Source organism: Castor canadensis, chromosome 14 (assembly GCF_047511655.1).
Source record: "Castor canadensis chromosome 14, mCasCan1.hap1v2, whole genome shotgun sequence".
In the NCBI taxonomy this organism is placed as follows: Eukaryota; Metazoa; Chordata; class Mammalia; order Rodentia; family Castoridae; genus Castor; species Castor canadensis.
The window spans coordinates 64,189,846-64,210,431 of NC_133399.1; the positions used below are offsets into that span (position 1 = coordinate 64,189,846).

General features: G+C 35.9%; 1 long non-coding RNA gene across 1 annotated transcript in view; it reads left to right on the forward strand.

The window, feature by feature from the left end:
- Nucleotides 1-19,143, forward strand: part of LOC141416875 (uncharacterized) — an 83,255-nt gene extending 64,112 nt beyond the window's left edge. The window contains exon 3 of the long non-coding RNA XR_012441449.1: nt 18,837-19,143. This is a non-coding gene — a long non-coding RNA (uncharacterized lncRNA). The remainder of the gene's footprint in view (nt 1-18,836) is intronic.
- The last annotated feature ends 1,443 nt before the right edge of the window (nt 19,144-20,586 follow it).

Sequence of the window (20,586 nt, forward strand, 5' to 3'; positions counted from 1 at the left end):
TCCTTGAAAAACTAACTGATACAAAGACTGCAGTAGCAAATATACAAAATGAGCTTGGAGAATTTTGTAGCTCCAGAAAGTAAGGAAGTGCTAAAAAAATAAATAAGTCTATATTGTTAAGGAATATAAAAGTAATATAAGAGCCAATGGACAAAGGTGAAATAATTTGAGCAACAAAATGGTCACACTGGATTATAGTCAAAAGTACAAAATCACTATTCAGGAGTGCATATAAACATAAATGAATTACTGAATAAATGAATAAAGTAGAAGAGACAAATCTCCCTGCAAAAGAAATCCAAACAATTTATGCAGACTCTATAACTTCAAAGAACTGAAAAACAGCTCCCAAATCTTTAAGTGTAGGCTGGGCATAGTGACTTCTTTCCAGGAAGCAGAGGAGAGGGGAGAACAGTAGCTTCATAGTGGAGAAATCTGAAAATACTACCTTAGCCAGGGGAGCACTGTAGTGTTCCCTCATGTTCACAGAGTGTTCTCTTGACATTTTCATTGACTTTACCTGTGCCATCTTCATCCTAAAATATATAACCTCCAACAAATATTGAGAAAAACATGAGATAAATTCCAGATAGGGGGCAAATGCAAAGTACCTGATCCAATATTTCTCAAAAATGACAAGGTTATCAAAAACCAGGAAAAGCTGAGAAAATGTTATGGCCCAGAGGAGGCTATGTTGACAATGACTAAATGTAATGTGGCATCCTAATGGAGCCCTGGAAGACAAAAAGGAAATTAGGTAAAAGCTAATTAAATTCTAAAAAATTATGGATTTTAATTAAAAATAATACATTAGGTGTTAGATAGGGCACCTACCTAGCACGTGTGAGGCCCTGAGTTCAAACCACAGAACTGGAAAAAAAAGATGACAAATAATCTATCAATATGTGCTCATTAACTGTAATAAACGTAGCATATTAACATTAGATGTTAATAACAAAGGATACTGGGCATAGAAAATAAAGAGAGTTCTTTACAATTTATCTTTAAATCCAAGTCTGTTTTAAAATATAAGGTTTATTTTTAAATGTCAGTGCAAAAAAAGTTTAATATTATTTACAATATTAAAAAATTGAAAACAACCTTAATATTTAATAAAGAAATTGTTTAAAAGTAATGCTTGATTAATATGGGAAAAAAGCGAAAAACCATTTATATTTTTTTAAAGATCAATGTGAATAATGTACCAGTTTAATTATCAAATGTAGTTTTCTCTAGGGAAGAGAACCAAAAGAGGAAGGTAGAGAAGAGATTAGTTTTTCAACATAAGTCTGTTTGTCTTATTTTGTATCTTAATCATCTTCATGTAAATTTGTTGAAAATAAAATTTTGTAAAACAGGGATAAGAGGCTGAAGACGTCAGGCTCTAATTCAAGGACAACTTATCTTTAAAATATTTCACTAAGGTATACTAGTCTCGCCTTATCCATGGGGGATATGTTCTGAGACTCCCAGCAGATATCTAAAACTAGAGATAGTATCAAATCCTACAATTTAAAGCCATTTCCATCTGTTTTTATTTTCTTTCCTCCCCCCCCTCACATTTTGTGGTACTGGAGTTTGAGCTCAGGGCCTTGCTTACTAGGCAAGCACTCTACCACTTGAGCCACACCTCTAGCTCTTTTTGCTTTTAGGTTATTTTGTAGACCTTGTGTTTCTTATAGGGTCTCACATTTTTGTCCAGATCAGCCTCAGACCATGATCCTGTTATTTATTCCTCCTGCACAGCTGGTATGTACACTTGGATTATTAGTGACTTTTTGCCTGGACTGGTCTCAAAAGTGATCTGCCTGTACTCCACCTCACAAAAATCTGGATTACAGTTATAAGCCACTATTACTGGCCAATCCCTTTTTACCTCAAACCAGCACTTATCATGTACTGTCCTTTTAAGACATGAAGTTTGAGGACAATTAGCACAAATTTTGTTTTTCTTCTTCACAGTTTCATTTTTTTTAATTTTATTGTTCATATGTGCATACAAGGCTTGGGTCATTTCTCCTCCCTGCCCCCACCCCCTCCCTTACCAACCACTCCGCCCCCTCCCTCTCCCCCCACCCCCTCAATACCCAGCAGAAACTATTTTGTCCTTATTTCTAATTTTGTTGTAGAGAGAGTATAAGCCATAATAGGAAGGAACAATGGTTTTTGCTGGTTGAGATAAGGATAGCCATACAGGGAGTTGACTCACATTAATTTCCTGTGCGTCTTCTTCACAGTTTCATGGATAGAAGATTCATTCTTACCATAGGAATCAGCAAACTTAGCAATCAACTTTTTCTTTCCTTATTAAGTAAAGACCTTTTCACTTAATGAAAACACTGTATGACTTCTCTGGCAGATCCAAATTGCCAGTATCACTACCCTTGTGCTTTGGGACCATCAGTAAATAGATTAAGAGTTTCTGAATATAAGCACTGCAATACTGCAACAGGTGATCTGATAGCCTAGACAGCTACTGAGTGACTGATGAGCAGGTAGCATATACAGCATGGATACTTTGTACAAAGTCATGATGAATCTAGGAAGGATGGAGCAGGATGGTGTGAAATTTTATCACACTACTCAGGATGGCGTACAATTTAAAACTTATGAATTCTTTATTTCTGGAATTTTCCACGTAGTATTTTTAGAGCACAGTTCACCCTGAGTATCTGAAATTGAGGAAAGCTACACTAAAGGTGAGATGGGGGGATTATCTTGCAAAAACAGAGGACACTCCTGGGCACATATCAATAATAACCCAAAATTAATATCATTTACAAAGTGTATTCTAAATAATCTGTCTCAGCCAGCATTGTTAAGAGTTCAAAACCTATAGTTTGTTACCAGTAAATATTTTATTTAGTAGACATTAAAGTTATTTACAATCCTCAGTGATAGAGCACCTGCCTGACAAGTGCAAGGCCCTGAGATCAAACCCCAGTTACTGCCAACCCATACCTGCCAAAAATGGAACCCCAAAGACCTACCTTATATTCTGTTTTAATAAATATTTCATAGCTATCCCTCTCTTCATCAGTTGCATACCTGCAATCCAACCATACTGGCTTCCATTTGCCTTTCCAAATTTCTTTTCTTTTGTTCATACATTTTTCTTTGCCACAATGCTTCCTCCATTTTGTGAGTTTTTAAAGCTCTATGCATAACTCAATTCTCAGCTCAAATATTTCTCTTCCATAAATCCCATTTAGATTTGCCAATCCGAAAAAATATGCCATTTTTGTTTTCATAGCCTTTTATTTACACAAAGGAATGGATGGCGTTTATTTTCATTTGCTAATATTATAATCATATTGTCCATGTCTGTCTTCTTTCAGTATTTACATATCTTTTTCTTTATTTGTTTATGAGCTCCCAGTAGGAAGAGACCATCTCATACATCTTGATATCTTTCCCTCCTCTTAACTCAGTGCTTTACAACAAGTAGTGGCTACAAAACATCTGAATTAACTGAAACAGATTCCTTTAGAGAAATTACTAGCAAATGTCGATTTTAAACTTTACTAAGATAAATTTCAGTAGTCAAACATACAGGCATTAATCCCTCCTCTCTGAATTGCACAAGGGAAAATTCTGAGCATATCATAGAAATTGGTCTCTTCAGTTAGCTCATCCTTTGGCTACTGAGCGACACTTCATCTTTACTATGTGTCAAAATATATACATCTATTGCTAAATGAAAACCAGTGGGCCACTTCATTGTGACTATGAAAAGCCATATAGGAAAGACATATTTAGACATGCAATTTACTGCTCAGCTGCCACAGGTCATCTGTAGAAGAAGTGAGTGTTGAGTTGCTTAAGTGTGATCAGGATACTTAATGAGTATCCTGCATTTCCTGATGGAAATGCAAGCAAAAATTTAAATGGGATGCTTTCATCTTAATAGTGTTGTGATGATTCTTGATAGTCTAATAATATTCCTTAATTGTCAATTCTTTAATTTGTCTGTTCCCACTGGAAAATATTTCCAGTACCATTTTAGTTTTTAAGAAGGGCAATACATTTTGGCAAAGAAAACTTCACTTGTGATGTTATCTAAAGGAAGAACTACTGAACCTACTCAGAGTCTTAAAATGTCTCCAACCAAAAACTCTTTTAAAGGAAAAATCTGACGCTCTCATCCACTACCCTTGAATTTCCAGCTTAATAAGCAATGTAACAGTCAGGGAAATTCATTCAGAATTTATGTTGAATCAACGGTAATCAAAATGAATACTGCATGTCCACAAAAAGATATAAATAGATTGTTAAGAATTGATTCTTTGAAACATGAAAGACTTGTCTTTTTTAAGGTGCCCAATTTACATCCAGAGAGGGAAGACTGGGGTGAAGCCAGGAGATGTTTTTTTAACAAATGTCCATGTGGTGGATCCTCTCATGGCATCACAGTGTGCTTTAAAATTATACACTTTATAAAATATATTCACAGCAGGGGTACATCCACAAACCCCTTTGAAGATTGACTCTGGAATTAATAATTAAAGACAGGATTGCAAAATAGGTACAGTGTGGGGGGTACTTTTGGGAGGGGGAGGGGGAATGGAGAAGAGGAAGGTGAGGGAATATGGATGATGGGCTTCATATACATATACAAAATAGAACAATGCAATTGCTATGAGTGAGGCAGGGAGGGGGCTGATGGGCGGATATGATGGGGTGAACTAACCAATGTACAATGTAAGCCTATTCTGAATTGGCACAATGAATCCCCCCCCTTCACAACAACTACATCCTACTAAAAAAGGGGGAAAAAGATAAATGTAAAAAAAATATACAATTTATTCCCACCATTGTATAAAGTCCGCAGTGACTGGTAGATTAAGTTATAAAAAGTTTGTATTGGATGAGATTCCCCAAAAGAACTCATGTCCAGTTATTCCATGCACCACAATTTGCCTTTTCCTCCCTTTTACCCAAAGACAAGCTCTAAAGTTACTGTTTTCTTCTTTGCTTTCTTCATATTAAAGGATTTTCATGTTTCTCTGAAGCTTTGTACCCTTCAGAGACTTATCAAGTATGTGTGTTCAAATGTATTTCCTTTATTAGACTGCAAGCTTCATGTAGATATTATCCAAGTGGCTAACACAGTCCTTGAAATAACAAATGCTCAATCAATATTTGTATATATGACTGAATAACCGGAATGCTCTAGTGTTTGTCTCAAAATTAGAATCTTCATGGCAATAGCCCTATTCTTAAAGCCAGGCACTATGGTCTCTTATCTAACTTTCTTAGCACATGGTGCTAAAGAGGCTGTTCAAATTGGTGTGTCTGTGGAGAGACCATCTCAGAAGCATCCTACTTAGTGGCCATCTTGCTCTGCCTCCCAAATGGACTATTTTTGATACATTCCCTAGACTACAGTCCATGGTTTCTAACCACATACACATTTCAGTTTGTCTTACTCAATCAGGAGCCATCCATTCTGGAAAGTGGTATACTTTAAAAGTAAGAATTGTTGAAATTCTTGTTGCCATAAGTGGTGTTAAGAAGCTCACCTGGAGCTCTATATTCATTAGAAAAGCCACTTATAAAATATTTAGTGGGTTTGATAGTTGAAGAGACAATAGAGGATGGTGGTTCAGTATGCATGCAATTTCTGGAGGCAGATGGTCTAGACTTGAGACCTACTGATTCCATTTATGGGTTATGAGACATTGAGCAAGTTAATTCCACTCTATGTTTCCTTATTTATAAAAGGAAGATGATATTACCTACCTTATGGGGGTTATAAGTATTAATTAGTTAATACATGTAAGTGCTTAAAACAGGGTCTGGAACTCCACAAACATTAGTTGTTTTACAGTAGCATGTTACAGACACAAGCTACTTAGTTCAGCAGGTAAGAGCCCAGCCCAACAGAAGAAGACAGTGTAATGATGTGGAAAAGGCCCTGGAGTAAAGTAAGAAAAAGTAGATTTAAGCTCTGGCTTTGAAACTAACTTTATGTGATCAGCCAAATCATTACCTCTTTGAGTGTCAATTTTCTCACATTTAAATTCAGAAAATAATACCTAGCTCACAGCATTGTTTATGAGGATTAAATGAGGTAATGAACATGAAAGAGCTTTGTGAAATATAATGTGTTATAAAATGTGGAGTGTTATTGCTACTTCATCACAAAAAGCACAGTGAAGAACACCTGCATTCTATTGCTTAGCTGGGAGAGGGACTGTACAAGTTTGCACCAGGCAATTCTGCTACTGGTTCTACTATTAATATCTACTGGTGGCATAGACATTTTAAATCAAAAGTAAATATATTCTTTCCTTTGAACCTAACAAGCCTAGAGGATGCTCTGGAAAGTGAACTGCAAGCAAACACTAAAAATAAAACAAAATCAATGCCTTTATAGTAAAAGGGCAGTTACCATATAAAAGTGTAGCATTTTCTCAATCTATTTTATGAGACTGATGTGCTACCTACTGCACTAACGAGGCTCCTTCTCAATCTATTTTAGGAAAATGATAAAAAGATTCTTTTTCAAATTTTTTTGGAAATAAGAGAAACAAATTTTACCAATATAGAAAATTTAATTTTTATTTAATGATGGAGTTAGTTGAGAAATAAATGGGTTAACATGGCATTGCAAATGAAATTTGAGATAATTACTGGATCTACTTTATATAATCCATAGGATAATGACTTTTCTGGCACATAAACCCATTTTATGGACATGAGGCAAGGGGTGAGAGAGCTTGCTCAAACAAAAATATGGCTTCCAAAGGTCTTTTATACAATTGTCCAAGTAGTAAAACATGGGCAAATGATGCCTTACTCTACGAATCAATCCAACCCTTTAAGCTGAAAGATTTATATTTTTCATTTCGACTTTTAGTCAACTGAGCTAAGTATATGTGTTTTCGAGTAGGTCAGAAATCACTTGCTCCTTCTTTGTGAGTCGTTTCACTCTCCTAAATGCCTCTTCCACTAATAACAAAACTTAACTCTCCATCGTCCATGCTATTGTGGCTTTCATGCAGTACACTGACCAGGCTTCCAACCTTCATCTGGACATGGACTTTCCCCTTAATTAAAGTGACAATAAAAAGAACATGAAAAAGATGTCATATCCACCTTCAGGTGCTTGTACCTTTGAGTACAAAGACTTCATAGAAAAAATGAAGTTATAAAGAGATTATAATGGAAAAGAGATGAGGCCTGTTAAGTGGGGAAAAGAGAAAGAAAAGTCTAGGGGGAGAAACAAAGATAGAAGTAGGTACGATAACAATGCAAATGCAATGCAAATGAAGAAAGGACATGCATATTTAAAGAGAGAAGTAGGAGAAACAGGCACCATGAAAGTGCAGAAGAAAGACAGACATGTACATAACACCGAGAAAAGCAAACCATTTGCCATGATAATATTTCATTCACAACAGGCAAAAAAGCCACTTGGAAGCAGAAGAAGAATAATTTTGTAGGTAACCAGACCACAAGAAAACAATTTTGTAGATAAGTAGACAAGAAAAAGGAAAGTAAAATGAAAGGACAGGGTGAATTTTCTATATATCATTATGTAATTGAAATAATGATTAATATTGGACTCTTTCTAAATCTGTTTCTTCTCCAAATCCACTGTTCAGGAAGAAAGGTAACCTTTTTTTCCCAGAAAACAAGAGACATAAAGGGAATTAAGTCATCTGGAAACATGGAAAGAGGGCAAATTCAAATACACACAGTAGGTCTTTAAAACCCCCAACTTTCAGACATAGTGCAGAGGCCCCACCCTCAAAGTCAGTCTCTCAAAAGAACAGCACCTGGCTATACAATAAATGAAGAGGCACAGTGCAGATGGCTCTCTGCACCCTAAGCAGGGCAGGGCATCCCAGACAAATAGCTGTTATTATTTGACTTTCCATGGGATCTTTATTTTAGAGAAAAATAATGCCCAAATTCAATAGTGAAAATGTCTGAATAATTAGAGATCTCAGAAAAAAATAAAGTGGGGAATACGAGGAGGATTTTTTTAAAACAGAAAAAAAGACCTTAGTACAATAATATTGCCGGGTGTATAAATCACAATACAGCCACAGAAGGGTAAGAGATTAATTTTGTGTGCAAAACAGGCAGAGGGAGAAGAGGTTCTTCCTGTGCCATTTTGTATAGTGACCTCAATAAGAAAAATTTAGAAAAAAAACCATGAACTTGTAACTCTAGGAAGGAATTCTATGGGGATATAGAGTAAACTAGCCCTAGTATTTTGCTGTCTGGCAATATAACAGTACAGAAATAAACTTAGAAAAACAAAAGTTGTTATTAGATGACTTGTCACTTGAATGTTCAGATATTGTTCAGCGAAACAAATGCAGCACTTAAAATACTGGATCTTTCCTGTTGGCAAAAGAAAGACATCTAATTATAAAAAAAAATTAAAGCTAGTGATGATTTAATATTTTAATTTAAAATCAAGTGTCCTAATTTATATTTTCATGCAGACAGAGGTCTTCTACCTCTAAACGAAGTTGGGTCTGTGGTTCACATTTTTTCACCAAGAATAATTGTGAAGTCCTCAATTGCAAAGTCAGGATTCTGTGTAAAAGTACGGAAGTGAAATGTGAGGCATTCCAATCAGCCTTCTCATAGGTGGACTATTCGGAATATTTCTCTAGTCTACGATACCACTCTAGACAACACTCATCTAAGTTAACATCTAACTTTGCCCTTGACATTCATGCCCCAGTATCCTTCCATTGAATCCATTCTGAATGGGGTTCTCCCCTCTCCCAAGTTGAAGCACTCTTAAAGAAATAAGAACACTCTGTAGATCCACATGCTATAAATTCATATTGCTGAATATCTTTTGTTTAACAGATTGGAACTCTACTCAACCCTTCTCCCCTTGTTACTGCAGAATGATCTAAAGAGCACCATATAGTTGGCTTTAAGAAGACAACTTGCCCTGCCAAAGATGCATCATTATATCTTTACTTTACCATAGCAAAAACTGAATTTGTTAAGTCTATTAAATCAGAAACTCTCTTCTCCTCCTTTCTGCCTATTTCTTATTGTTGGGTTAGAATCCTAATTCTACCTGGGTTGTCCCACAATCACCTCTTGTTTCCGTGGAGCCAATTAGTCAGTAGTGTTGGTTGTGGGCTATTTAGTATTCCTGTCATTGGGCTGAGCTATAAGGAACACTACAGTAAGGCAATTGCATGGGTGAGCAAATTGTGTTTACACCATTTAACAGAAGTAATAGGGCAGGTGCCGGGAGGCAAAGTCTTTAGTCCAAAGGTCCAGGGTGTAGTCCAAGAATGAAATGAAGCAGAACCAGGGATTACAAGTGAAGCTCCCTGGAGCCCAGGCTGCAGCAGAGCTGTTCCTTAACTGGCTGCCTACAACACCTCTTGTGCTCTGCTGTTCTGACTTTCAAAGTTCCCTTTTTCTCTGGCCAGCTCTGCATTTATAGACTTTTGTCATCATAATTTCTTAAAACCTTCACTGAGCAATCACCCTGGATTTGCGTCAATATCACACAATTTGTAACTGACTGGTTCAACCTAAGGTATTATGTGTTGCTTCTGTCCCTCATATTAGATTATAAACTCCATTAGGGAGGATACTAATTCTTATAATCCTTCTACATTCCACATCAGTTAGGAGAATAAGCATCAATAAATATCCATTATCTGACCAATTGTTTGGCTCATTGACTATATTTAAGAGTAGTAAGTAATCATAACTTATTACTACTATTATCTGGAAGACAGCTTACTTAGGTACATCTGGGTTTTTGAAGACTTTTAAATGCTTCAGTACTCATTTATTTTGGAGAAAAGAAATGTACATTAGGTTTTAATTCTATTTGATAATGAAGCTGATGCTTATAGCTGTCAAAAGTTATGACAAATGTACTGTCTTCCTCAATGTCTCTTGTTTACCACTAAAATCAGTAAAAGTGTAAGTGATTTTGTGACAACATTGGTCTCAAATATAGAACTAAGGTGAGTGTGAAAAGATGAATAGCTTGCCCCAGCAGATCCCCCTAGCAGAGATCAGTAAAGCCAATACAAGATGCCCCTCCACCCCGGATGCAGGTGCAGGACCAGATAAACAGGATGAGGGCACATGAAATGTGGGCGGGTTGTGAAAGAGGACCAGATGTACATGCAGGAAGTGTCCTGCCTGCTTGCTAAATGTAACCGCGCGCGCCAGTGCTGACCTTTGAATCTATAGGCTAAAAAGTAATGTGCTTTTAAAAGGATAGGCTAAAGGTGTATGTGGTGTTACAAACTCATTGGCTATGTACTGCGCCGGCTTTGCTGTAACGGCCAGTAGGGGCCTACATAAGATCTTCCCCAAAGAGGCTCGGGGTCTTGTCTGCCCAGTCGGACCTGTGTGTCTGTGTGGGAGCTTGACCCTGGCTTGCCAGCCCAATAAACTCTGCTTTGTTGATTGCATTCACGCGTGACTCTCTGTTTCTCGAAGGAATAGGATTCTCGGACCCTAACAAGTGATGTATAATTAGAATGTTTTTCACAAAAAAACCCAAATCTTTTTAGCTAATTTGGTAGGAGTCATGTGTCAGAAATCTTTGAATTTATTGTGGAAAATTCCATCTTTTCAATTCTAACTCTTTTTCCTCCCACAGCCCACAGCCTTCCTCACCTGGACTTGGCTCCTAGTTTTAACATCAAAAGTTGTTTGTCACTTACCCTTCATTTTCTCCCTTGCCTAGGATCTGATATACGTGGTCAGAGTTAAGTGGCCTGCAAGTATCTTTAAATTGATCATTAGACATTTCTGTTCTTAAATGACATGTAGATAGTACAACCTGTTTCTTGATCACCACCACACTCTCCAATTGTTTGGTACCTCCTTTTCTTTTAGGAATCTTGTACAGTCAAATCACAAATTAAATTCCTCCCATTTTCCTTTTGAAGCAAATCATTTCTCTCTTGCCCTTCTTTGAACATTTAGAAGGCTTTGAGTGAATTGCAGTGTGTCGTAAACTTTGAGTCTTTTGCTTTCTCCTCTCCTTAGCATGCCTCTACAGAAGAAAGGGAACAGTCAGTAGTATTTTTCCTTTAACAAAATATGTGTTAGCCTATTCTATATGAGCATTCCCACCTCCCACACTTAGAAAATACTTTTCTATGTAATAACTTAAAAAAACTTCAAATGCACAGCTTATGACTTGGGTATATAATGACTAATTGATAAATGCAATCTAGGATAAGCATCTTACCTATAAATCTAATGTAACATAGTTTAATGAAAAAGGTTGACCTACATTAGGGTACTGAAGATGCAGTGTTCTACTAATTTCACTACCAATCATTTACATATCAGCAAAAACAAATTAACCAGCTCTTCATTTTCCCATCCATAAAACAATACTTTTAAGGTTTAATTTCAGAAAACCACAATGAAATTGGGAGTAGAAATATCTATTTGGTATCATAAACTCCTTGGAGGCACAGGGGTGCACATATCAGGATATTCTCTTATTAGACAACACTGATTTGGATAACAAGTCAAAGTCTGGAACAACATTAATCTGACTATATTTGCAATGCATTCACACATAACTCTGTGGATATAATTCATGAGAAGTCACTTATTAGATATAATACCTTTGAGATATAGAGAAATCTCATAAGTACCCCGTCCAGAATGGCTAAGGCATATATCAACGGGTAAGAGGAATTCCAGCCACAGCCATTCTTCCAAAATGGTTCCAGTCAGTCAACTTCACTGGCATGTTCTGGAGCACTACAATTGCCAAAGGTAATATATCAGAGAAAAAAGAGGTCACAAAAGGCCCATAAAGACTCAGGCAGGATAGAGGATTCCAATGGCATACTTATGTTAGATTACTGTTCCTTCTAGTGCAAATTCTTCTTTATTCATTTAAAAATAGTCAAGTTCCAGATCTCCTTCCAAATATTTTGTCAAGAGTGGCCCAAGAGGACCATATGCAAGGCAGATACATAAAGGTTAAAGGAAGTGCTTGAGGTATAACAGTTTTGGAAAGGTGCTTGGAAAGTACTCTGGAGATTATTTCTATCACTGCTGCTTTACTCTGTATGAAAGATGATGCAAATTGGTCTGAACTAAAATAAATGGTTTGCTACTCAGGACAATGATACATACAACCGATGCTCAGAAAACAGCAAGTATTAGGAATGTGATGTTCCTATTAAAAATATATCAAGACTTTCTTCTACATGCATAGTTGTATTATGTAGATAAGAAATAGAAAATCTTCTTTAAAAAGGGAACGATAGATTATTGTAAGGATAATATGTCAGCAAAGATTAGAAAATTCAGAAACCTCACAAGAAAAGTATGGATACTTGGGAAATAGAACTGGAAAAAGAAGATCTGAAAAACCTCAAGTTTCCAGACTCACTTATCCTCAAAATACACATAACACATAATAAGCACAAATGTATTATTTCTACTTTTACATGATATGCAAAATCTCCATGTGTCTCTAGTCTCCCTGCAGCTGCCATACCTCCTTAATGCCACCTCTCTACTCTATTTCCTATCTTCTGCTTTCTCATCATTCTGACTTGCTATGTGTGGTTTCAGATTGACTCCTTTCTCTCTGCATCTTTATAGGACCAGAGTAAGAGAGAATATAATTATCCCAGCTATTGTTCATCATTCCATTTTACAAAGATGTTTTCATATATTTGGCAAATTTACAAAGTGGCTGCAATTGAGTCAGTGACCTTGGTTTATGGCTTATGCTCCATGGTTAGGGGAGGTCACATGAGTGGAATGTTCAGTAGGATTGTAGGTTCAGTATTTCCACCAGAAGAAGGCTATGGGATTAGAAGGCACTTCAAGGAGCTCATCCTTCTTCAGTTATGGTCAAATTCTGATAAGCAAGGGCCAACCAATTACCAATTATAATCATTCACTCAATTGTCAGTAGTCCCCTTGTCTATGCAAAGCACTAAACTAGATAGGCCAGTTAATATCCTCTGCTAACAGAAATTTATATTCCTGTTTTTCAGTAAGGAAAGCTAAGACAGAAACATCTGGCTAAAAAGGGTGGGAGTGATATTTAAATGGCAGTAGAATTATTATTAAAGTTAATAAACTCCAAGGCAGTATGGCGTAGAGAATAAGTACTGAACTGTAAATTAAAGGTCTGGATTTTTGTCTCAGCTCAGATTATTAGAGTTCTTTTTTCTATAAACTGCAGAGCACCCTAGAATTAAGTACCTTATCTCCTGATGTCCCAGTTTCTTATTCCTATAATGAGAATGAAGACTTAGGAGTGCAGGTCTACAATTTTATGATTTTTGGTTGACTATTACTTACCTAAGAAGAACATAGAATACAAGATATTATTTAAAATTCTGATGTTAGAATAATCTAATACTTGTCTTAAAGCAAATTATAACATATCATAATTTAAGGTAATATATTTCAGTTGCCAGATTTACTTCAAAGTCTATTGCATTAAAATACAATAAGGAGTCATAGTATAGTATTCTAGTCAAATTGTTCCATTTATGACTTTTGCCTTTTTGAATTTAAAAGTCAATGAGCTTATATAAATTTCTCCTAATTTAGTAAACTGTATCTCAAAGTGAAACAAATATTATGATTTCCTCAGATTTAGAGTCAACATGATGAAGGTGCATAGGAAGTAGAGACATATCTGTCTCCCATAGTGAACGTCATCAAGTTTTGATCTGTACCTGTGGCTTATGTTAGCCATTCTGAATTGCAAAATGATAGCAATTGCTAGCCATTTCACACCAAAATCATCTATTTTTCTTATTGTGGTTTAGACTTTATTTGAGAAGAAAAATAAGTGAAGAAGATATTTCTATCTGTATAACTAAGAAATATTTCATGTTCCACTATCTCTAATAACATTGTGGGAAGGTGCTAACTACAGGAGCTAGTCAGACTTGTATCAAATTCTAATTTTATCATTTACTGATCTATAAAGTATCTTAAGCAAGTTACTTGAAATCGCTGGCCTTTAATAGCACTCAGCTTTCAGAATCATTTCAAACTCTACACAAAGCAATGCATCAAAAGTACCTACCAGAGAGCACTGTATGCATTGCTGCTTAATATGGGCAGGTGCTTCTTCTACTTCTTACCCTGTTTGCCCATTTTGCAAGCCACTGTTCTCATCCTGATGTACTCTAGGCAGTCACAACCCTCCCCCAACTTATCTGAGAAATCCACTGAATTCCTTCTAAGTTACATGTAATTACTCATAAGGGTTAAATGGACTCCACAGAAGCCATTCAATATTGCAGTCCTATGAGACAAGCAAGGGCAGCAATTGCTTTAGAAAATTTCATGGAAGCAAAATGAAGACACCAAGTGATTTGACTGATATTGCTTTAGAGGGTAAGTTGTAAGTGGATATCTGATAATACAATTTGCTAAGAGTTGATGCAATGGTATTATAGAACCATTTCCCCTGAAGGTTACATTGAAGATTTCAAATTAAGAAGCAATGTTTTGCCAAGTGCCATACTGCAGAACAAGGATACATCATCAATAACTCTTTAAAGAAATGGATTACCAGTATAGCCCCCAACAATGGGCAATGTGAATATTGCAGTCATTTTAATATATTTGGAAATACAATCAGTGCGGAAAACAAAAGTCTTCCAAGACAACCAATAAACTGGATTTTTTCAAGAGGTAGAAGTGTACATAGAACCAATTAGATATTATATAATACTTTAGATATTATATAAATACTTTAAAATTAAATTCCATTATATTTTTGTTTTCTCTTCAGGTAGAAAACATTCCCCAATGTCTTTATAAATTCTGTTCTGAATAGCTAATGTTAAAAAAGTCAAAGCCACTTGAAACTAAAAGAAGATGTGGATAAAGTAATTTTATTTATATCTAGTCCTTTCAGTAATAAATAATAACACCATACATTTTCTTTTAGTGACCATGAAATGTGTTCTTTGCATTAATCTTCAGATGTTACCAGGTGTTCTCAATTGAGACAATTATTGCCTCTTTCTATAAATGCTTGCTCATTTTGGATAGAAAAAATCTAGCCTAAAATTTTGTAATTTTGTTGCTTTAGGGCAATGTACAAGATGAATAAAAATAAAATTCAGCTCCTTAACTGTTTGGTCTAAAAACAACCTCCCCAACCTGTTAAAAACAACCTCCCCAACCTGCTAACCTCTCCTTCTCTTTCTCTTCCTTTTCTTGTGACTTTCTCTCTAAGTCATCCATTAAATTTTTCCTGTCTAAATAGTGATTACAAACCTCACTATTCCCCCTTTAAATACATTCTGACACATGAATATTAATAATTATTTAGTTCTTCTCTGTACAGCAGTTAAGATCATCTTTCAGTAAAGAAAAATGAGTTACTTCATCTTATTCTTACTCTTGAAGAGTCTGGAATAGGCTCAACCCCCAAAGACTGTACTGTCTTAGACAAGCTAAAAAAATCATTCCTTTCTTTTCAAAAAATGACCACCTAGTATAAATGCTTTTTAACAGTTAATTCACTGGTGAACAGCCAATAAGAGCTGCAAAACATTAAAATTCTTTAAATAAAAATATTATGTGCTTACAATGCAAGATGTCAGCAATCCCCTTCATGCTTTGTAACCAAAGGTACACAGAGGCAGTGTGCCTAATGTTGAAAGACCAGTGAACAGAACTGCTGAGAACAAACTTATCAATCATGATTTGCCTCTTTTTTCTCCTGTTCTTGGCTGGAAGAGTTGGAAAGGCAAAACTCAGGGATTCATAGCAAATGTGGTCAGTGCAGACTCAGGCATCATACAGTTCTCATCCAGAAGAGCCAACGTGAGCATCCTCTTGGGTGGACACCATTTCCATTCAAGGAAATGGGACCTTTAGCCTCTCAGTCCCTCATCTGCTGACTGAAGTTACATATTGTTCAGTGAACTTTCACTACATTATACCTCAGCCTGCAGAATAAGTTCCGAATGTCTTAGGGTCACCATTTGTCTACTTTTAAGGACTAGCAGCATTGCAGAATTTCAATAGGGATTTATAAAGTAGATCTTGAGAAAGGAAACCACAATCATTAAGGTGGAAAATCAGGCATAATTTGAGCTATTTTCTATGATAGCAGACTCTGAGAAAATGGACTCCGTTTTCACTTTTTAAAAGTTATTAACATAGCAATCATTTTATGATTTTCACTTTGCTCATAGTTTAAGAACTTGTATTTTTCAGAATTTCCTAGTTTATATTTTATCACATTTCTTGAAAGTAAAAACTTTTCCTTCCAGGACTCAAATTTTATTGTTGTGAGATAAAAAGAGACTTTGCTCTGTGACTCTTCAGTCTTTATATTTGAAGGATTTCAGACATGGATTTAAAGGTATCTGACAAACTCTTTAATTTGAATACACCACCCTTGAGAAAATACCCTCTGCCTACTTGTCTTGCCTTTTACACTCCCCACTAACTATAACAACAGTTGTCCTATCTTGTCCTTCTCTTCTTTCCCTTTGGTCTACAAACACTCCCATTGCTTCTTTTTGCATGGCCTATTTCACTTCAGTCTCCAAGATTCGACTTAGATCAAGATTCAACTTGGGACCACCAGTTTCATGGTCTATACTGACTCTGCCTGACTGGATTAGGATTTCTCCTGTACTCCCTTAGAACCATGTGCAATCATTACCTAGCATGTTTGATAATGCTGGAGCATGGCCTGCTCTCTTGTCTAACTAAATTATCAGTTCAAGAGGGAAAGAATTATTCCTCTTGTAGAACCTAGCATGTAGAAGATGTTCATTAAGTGCTTACTCAGCAGATTATTTAGTGATCCACTGTGGTAGACTATATTCTGAATTTTTAATTTTAAGTTAAATATCAATAGAACCTGAACTGTAGATGAAGACAGTAAGATTCAGTGTCGCTGAAATAATGATTCTATAATAAAGATTCTAGAAGCTAACAGATCTGAGTTTCAGACCAGGAACTTAATTCCATGGACAATCCTCTTACCATGCTATTTAATTGAGTGCTTTATAGCAGCAGTCTGAAATTAAAACACTTTTTGAAAATTTTCCAAAGATGACTAAAAGACTGACAAGTGAGAAAGGGGATATGAAGATCTCTGGGGGTTATTTGAATTATTGATTCAATGTTTTGAAAAGACTCAAGGGTTGTAATATATATGATGATATCATTGAAAGAAAAATATTCTGCAGACTTTATCCAGAAGACTAATTCCTTCTAATGTCCATTTTAGGCTTACAGTTGTACCATATAATTCACATTAATTGATTGAAGGTACTATGTGCCAACCTTGAGTGAGTCACTGTACGAGGAAGAGAAAAGAACAGTGCTGCTAATGGAAGCAAAAGACTCCCTTCTCCATTCTTCAAACACTCCTGCCAGGTTGAAACTGGCACTGATTATTTGGCAGAAATAAATTTTTACATTGCCATTCACCACATAATCATGTTGGTTATTAATAATTACTTACTAGGCATCTATGCCCAATAGACTCTGGGAGCTTAATGAAAGATAATTAAAAGTCTTAGATGAAAACAGCAATTTCTCAATTAATCTCATAAGAGACATGGAGCAAGAGTTGAATAGGTCCTTTTGTTTATACTCAAGTCAACAAAGAAACTAAGGAAAACAACAGAGCATCCATTTCAGGTGAAGAAACAGAGAAAAAAATATATGGGGGTTATTGAGAAAAGAAGTTTAAACAAATCTAAACTCATGTACTTTCTTCCAAAACCCTTCCTTCTCCTACAGTAATGCCCATTTGAGTGAAAGGATGTTTTCATCTGACTGCTTATCTCAACCAGAACCAGGGATTCATCTTGGACAAGCACCTATCACTCCTGATATGTAACCAATGACCAAACACTGGCAATTTTATTTCCTTCATATCTATTGGGTCCTCTCTGTTCCTATGTCCGTCAACTTAGTTTTGATTCCCATTATGTCTACTGTCTAGTGCCTCACTTACTCCATAAAAGCCACCCCTCACATCACTAGACAGACCTCTCCAGACTCCACATCTGCTTGTGATGCGATGCTTACCATTCTGCAGATATTCCTCTTTTCCATCACTATCACACAAAAGAACTCCATAATCTGGTCACAACTTGTCTCTCCTTTGCCATCACAACCAACAAACATTGCTCCATGTATTCCAAGTGACTCTTAGTTCTTTAAGGGCATTGAAACATGCTCTTTTAGCACTTCTTGTTACATAGTCATGAGTTGTCTCCCCATCTTTGCTTTGCTAATTCCTATTACACGTTGGGTTCCCCAGCCATGTCTCTCCATCAACTAATTTAAATTGTCAAAATTTCTCTGCAGAAGTAATTTTTGAATAGTCTCTTCATAGCTTACCATTCTTCAGCCTACACTTAGCTAGAATTAGACTGTGATTCTCATTTGTTAAGGGTCTTCAATGAGTTTCCATAGCTCTAAAGACACAAACATAACTCTAATTAGAGCCTAGCCTATAAGGTAGCGCATGAGCCACCACTTACTCCATCATCTCCCTGAGCTCCTTTCTCCCATAGTCTTCTTGAACTATGACCATAGCTTTATTTTCTCAAAACCTCTGTTTCCATGCATCATGGGACATATTTATACATCTTCTCCATCTTCACACAGCATACCTACCAATTTGATTAGATAGCTCCTATACATTATTTAAATATCAGCCCCTTTGCCCAGCACACAAATACTTGCTAACTGGATAATATTCCATTAGCTAAGCTCCAATATCACCATATTCCTTTTGTTTGTAAGCTCTTATTTAAAATTAATTCAATTAAAAGATTAATTGATTATTACCAGAATTGACTGTTTTTATTTAATATTTCAAGGTGCCAAAGAAGAATATTAATCTGGTGGTCACAGAATGGATTTGAAGGCAGAAATACAAGAGAGGAAGACATAAAAAATAGGTGCTTTCACCAGTAACATAGGAAGGTATGAATCATGAACAAAACTTTCAAATACCTATAATGCTAAGTCATTGGATAGGCATGTTAGGTTTGTTCTTTTCCCCTTGTACGAACTACAAAAAAGTATGGTTTGTGCCAAAGGTTCCTAGATAAAAATATAGATGTCCTCTGGGTTAGACTTCCATTCCAAACAGGGCCTGCTATTCTGTAACAGTGGCTCCACTTTTCTACCTCACACGATGCTGCTTTTTTTCTGGCACCAAAGTTTAGGACTTTTAATTTGTTCAAAAGTCACTGAAGCAAAAAAATCATGACAAAACATTCTTTCTTTTACAACCCCCCCCAATGTAAAAAAAAAAAAACCAAACCCATTTGTGGGAAAAATGGTTTTATACATGGGATGTACAAATATAAATTCAACTTACAGATAAGGGTTAGCTCTATCACTCATCTCTTCAAAAAGTTTATATGAATATCCAGTGAAAACCAGTCTGGCATCTCAACAATGCTGCTCTTTCGGGCAGTTAATGAATAGAAGGGATATTTTCTCATATACATAAATATTGAATAGTTTACTTTTAATCATTCCTCCCTTTCTACTAACATGGAACATTGTCACATTCATTGACACATAATTTCTATTACAAGAAAACTTCAAACATTGACTCTGTAGATGACTGTCCACCAGTTCTTTCTTCTCTCATCTAGAATTAAACAATCCATTGTGAAGTATGCATTTTTAATAAACAGAAAGATGATAACAATACATTACTATTAATATTAACATTATACCAAAATCTATGGATTTTGTTTCCAACTTCCAACTTAGGCCTTATGTCAATTTTAGAAGAAACAAGGAACATTACTGGTAATGAATTAACAGCTTTTGGTTTTTCCACTATTCTAATTCTGCAAATAGTACTCAGTTCCACACTTTATGTTGGTTGCCTAAATATAGTCAGTGGGTATGGATGAAAGTATTTTCTAAACCAAATTGCAATTTTCATTTAGTCATTAAAAACTCTCGCAGTTAAGAGCCATATTCATAAAGAGAAGTTTTTTCATTTATTTATTAGCATATAATAGTTGGACAGGGGATACAATGGGATATTGCATATGTGCTTCTCATATATCTTAGTTAGATTTACCCCCCTCATAGTTTTCCCTTTTCCTCCCTCTTCTTAGAACAATTTCAACAAATTTCATTCTTCTACTTTCATATATGAATATAAAATACATCCACCATGTTCACACTCATTCACCCTTTTGTTATGCTCACCCTCTTTCCACTGATACTCACCCCCACAAAAGACCTGTTTTATACTCCTGTCCTTCATTTTCTAAAAAGTGATAGTCCAAGGGAGTTTCACCTTGGTACTTCAGGCCTGTATACATGATGCTTTAATCAAACTAGTCTCCCCTTTATTTACTTTATCACCATGCTCCCCTAATATTTAATATTCAACAGTTTATGGTGCATTACATTACATTATGTTCATATGGTAGTTGATATATCAAAAAAGGAGAGAAAGAGAGGAACAGAATTTGAGACAGTGTAATTGGCAGGCTGAGCTCAAAGAATGGTAAATAAAGGTGCACCTCTTGCCAGGGCCAAAGGACAGGCCCAGAAAGACTGGACTGAGGGTGACTGTGACTGAATGAACAGAAT